We start from the raw sequence: 4,067 nt of genomic DNA, 5'->3' as shown, positions 1-4,067 counted from the left end.
CTTCCTTCTTTATATATATATATATATATATATATATTACTCCAACCACTAGTTTTTTGTCTTAATTCTTGTCTTCTATGCCACTCATGTTGTGATTTGATACTATCTCATATGGTTTATTCAGTAGTGGTGTCTTCATCAATCAATCATTCATAATCATCTTCTCCTTTTAACTTTGATAAAAATTTATTTTTTCTCTTTTTGTTGTCAACTTCTTTTTATTTAATTTTTTTAAGGAGTTTCATCATACTTTCTCTTACTATACCGATTAATAATATAGTTAAGAAAAAGGAAGAAAACTAGTTGCACATACTTATGTAATTTTATAATTTTTATTGAGAAATTAACAATAATATTTTAAAAAGAATTATAAAAATATAACATACGAGTAATGTTGGGGCATGGTCCAACATTGCCAGTTTTATGAGTAATGTGTTTCTTGAAATGTGATATTCCTCTTTTTATAACTTTACCACAAAGTTTGCATGAAACATTTCCCTTTGTATTTGGTATTGGTGTTTCAAAATGCCAACCTGTATTATCACTTGGCATCCCATCTACTCCTTTAATCAGAAACTCTTCACGTGGTGGCATGCTTTTTATTTTGTATAAAAACAAAATAAATTTATATTTGAAAATATTAATGTTACTTATTCCATCATTAAAAATTGAATTTATGTTAATTTTTTTAATTTTTAGTTTTTAATCTTAAGAGTAATGATCACAAAATCCTAAATTTATTAGGTAACTTAATTTTTTTAATACACTAATTGATATAAAAACTTTTTATCACTAATTACTTTCAATAATTATAAAATAAATAGAATTTTCAATAATTACACAAAAAATATTAAGAATTAATCTAATAGCAAAAGAATTGACAACTATATAAATACCAAGACAACAAAAAAATTATTAAATTTCAAATACAAAATCATAAATTAATAAATAACAAAATCAAAATATAATATTTAATTTTAATTATTTTTCATCTAACTTATACAAAATAATTTATAAAAAATTTTCATCTAAAATCTCTATATATATCATATTAAATTATTAATCCCTTATGTTTTTTCAATTATAAATCCTCAATCCCTCTAATTAGATTTTATCTAAAAAAATTTTTTAAAATTAAAAAAATTTTAAACTTATATTTTAATAAAATTAATTACAAAATTAAATAAAAAAACCCACCCTTCCCCTTTTGTCCCACTCCACCCACCCATCCTAAATTTCCCCAAAAATTTGGCTACCTAATTCCCTCCTTAAATCTTTTTTTGTTCTTTATGCCTTGGGCGTCTTCTTATTCTCCCATTTTTCTTTGCATCTTTCACTCTTTCTCGCATACTCTTGTTATTGTCACCTATCTAGTGCCTACATATTACGTCCCTCATCTCTATCAAATTCTTATAAAGATAGACATTATTTTACAAATGTTTGCAAAAAGATAAAAAGGTAATTTAACTTTCTCTTCTTACCTTCTTTAATCTTGATTGTTGATTGAAGACTTTAGGTTGATTTGAATTTAGATAATTTATGGATTGAGCTAGGGTTGCTGTCGATTGAATGGTTGATAAATGATTTGACCTCACCCCACCCTTCCCCTTTTGTCCCACTCTATCCACCACTCCCTAAATTTCCCCCAAATTTTAGCTATCTAATTCCCTCCTCAAATCTTCTTCTGTTCTTCATGCCTCAAGTGTCTTCTTTTTCTCTCATTTTTCTTTACATCTCTCACTCTCTCTTGCATACCGTCGTTACTATCACCTGCCTAGTTTCTACAGAGTACCTCCTTCGTCTCTTTCAAATTCTCACAAAGATAAATATTATTTTATAGAAATTTTGCAAAAAAAAAAAAAGAGTTAATTTAACTTTCTATTTTTACTCTTGATTGTTGATTGAAGACTTAAGACTAATTTGAATTTGAGTAATTTGCAAATTGAGCTAGGGTTGTTGCCAATTGAATAGTTGATAAATGATTTGATATTGTTTTCTAGTATTGAAATTTTGGTTTTTTTTTTTTTTTTATAACTTGAACTAGTGAGGAGAAAAATGGAGATAACGGCAATAACGAACTATTATTGCCGCCATTCTTTGTTATGTCATTTTTTAGTGGCCACTACATTTATTTTTCCCAATAATGGGGGCGGGTGACCACTATTCTACTATAAAACTACTATTTAATTCCTAGGCTTGTGGCTGCTTCCAACCCACCAAGGCTTGAACCCCAAGTGAACACTGGTTTCTTCTTCAACAGGAACAGGCAGATTAAGATCAAGAAAATCACGAATTTCCGGAATTGGCTTTTGAATTACAATAGTTTGGTTTTCTTTTGCCTCAGCAACTAAATGAGATCTCTTGTGACCACTAAGGCTTGGCATGATGGGAAAACCTTGAGACAAATGGGGCCCTCCATTTTTCCTTGTACATTTACATATAATAGAAACCTGCCCCCATTGTAACATAGAGAATTTTAGAAGGGGATTGGTTTTCATTTGGGGGGGGGGGGGGGGGGGGGGTGCACTTTATATGTAATGCTATCTTTTACCTTTTATAGAAACTCCACAAAGAGTCTGCGCACTTCTGTTCCATTGGAATGAGTTGACCTTCGGAATATAAACATACCGGCTACAAGGATCTGGTATTTTTGTCCGATTTGAACTTTCTATGCATCAGTATAATCAGTCTGTAATTTTTTTTATCAGTAATTTATTGTGTAGCATTTCAAAATCTATCATCGTCCTAACTTCTAATGTTGAAGTACAGGCAAAACAATGGTATCTAATCGTCAGAAGTGAAGAACATTGCCAGGTTTTTCTGTGTTTCACTTGAGTTGTACATATTTCTAAATTCTGGTTTTCCCTGATGAAGTAAAATAATTGCTTTATTTCAATGAGTATCTGTTAGCTTATTTGATGACATTCATTCCTCTTACTAATTCTGAAATTCCAAGTTATACTTTGGACATCACTCCGCTCTGTAACTTTAAGATGCTGCTGGACTACCGCCGCAAAGCGATATATCGAAGAGTTAATTACAGTTATTTGAGAAGACGACGCAACTAAATCAAGCTGAAGAAAACAACTAAAAACACAAGATTTTCCGAATCCATGTACTTAAACCTTGAAGACAAGCTTACAAGCGAACTTCCCATATGAACAACACAATCAAAACCGCTTTTCGAAAAGCGGTTTTGATAAACCATGGATACCTTGACCAACACTTAACAAGCCGGAATCGACTAACCCTGATGTCTGACCAATCAAAGTATACCCATATAGCTGCTCCCCATAGGTCTCATCCAACTAAACAACTTCAATTCTTTATTCGAAAAGACACGACTTCGGCATACCAAAATCATAGAATTCCACAAAACAATTTTTTTTTTTTAAATCTTAAGTTTAATTCAATTAATTTATACAATACCTTTTACAACTCATTTCCCTATTCTTAAACTATGAAATCCTTTGTAAAAAAAGTTCCTTACCAGAAATCCCATAGAAAACCTTGCCTGCTTCGTCAACAAGGCATAGTTTTCACTATCCAGTCACAAGTGCACTACCAGGGATGGAATAATTGTGAGTATGCGTTTAAAAATTGCTAGCAATTAAAACAAGTAATCGACAATAAGGGGAAATAAAGATCCATATCAATTTGACTTATCTGGAGTGGAAGTGCAACTAATGCAAATGGTTCCACAAAAAGATCGATGACAGCTCAAGTTCAGATATCATGCAATATGAAAACTTCTAGTTAGTAAATACCAACATATATTCCGCGATTAAATCTATATATATATATATATATATATATATATATATATATATTACAAAGAAGATCACATTAAGGGCATTGAGTTAAGCATATCCTTCTCTCCTGCAGCTAGCGTACATTGAAATTGTCCTTCTCCTTCTTGTTCTCCCTTTTCACATATAGCCATGCAGATAGTCAATATAGTTATAACAATGGGGGTGGTGGGGGTGGTGGGAGTGGTACACCCTGCCGTTTTAACTGATTTCTTGTAGGTGATGGCGGAGAGGGCAGTATCGCGCCTGATTTCATTA

This window comes from Durio zibethinus, chromosome 9 (genome assembly GCF_047325235.1).
Source record: "Durio zibethinus cultivar Kanyao isolate XHJ-2024 chromosome 9, ASM4732523v1, whole genome shotgun sequence".
In the NCBI taxonomy this organism is placed as follows: domain Eukaryota; kingdom Viridiplantae; phylum Streptophyta; class Magnoliopsida; order Malvales; family Malvaceae; genus Durio; species Durio zibethinus.
This window is presented reverse-complemented; position numbering follows the sequence as displayed.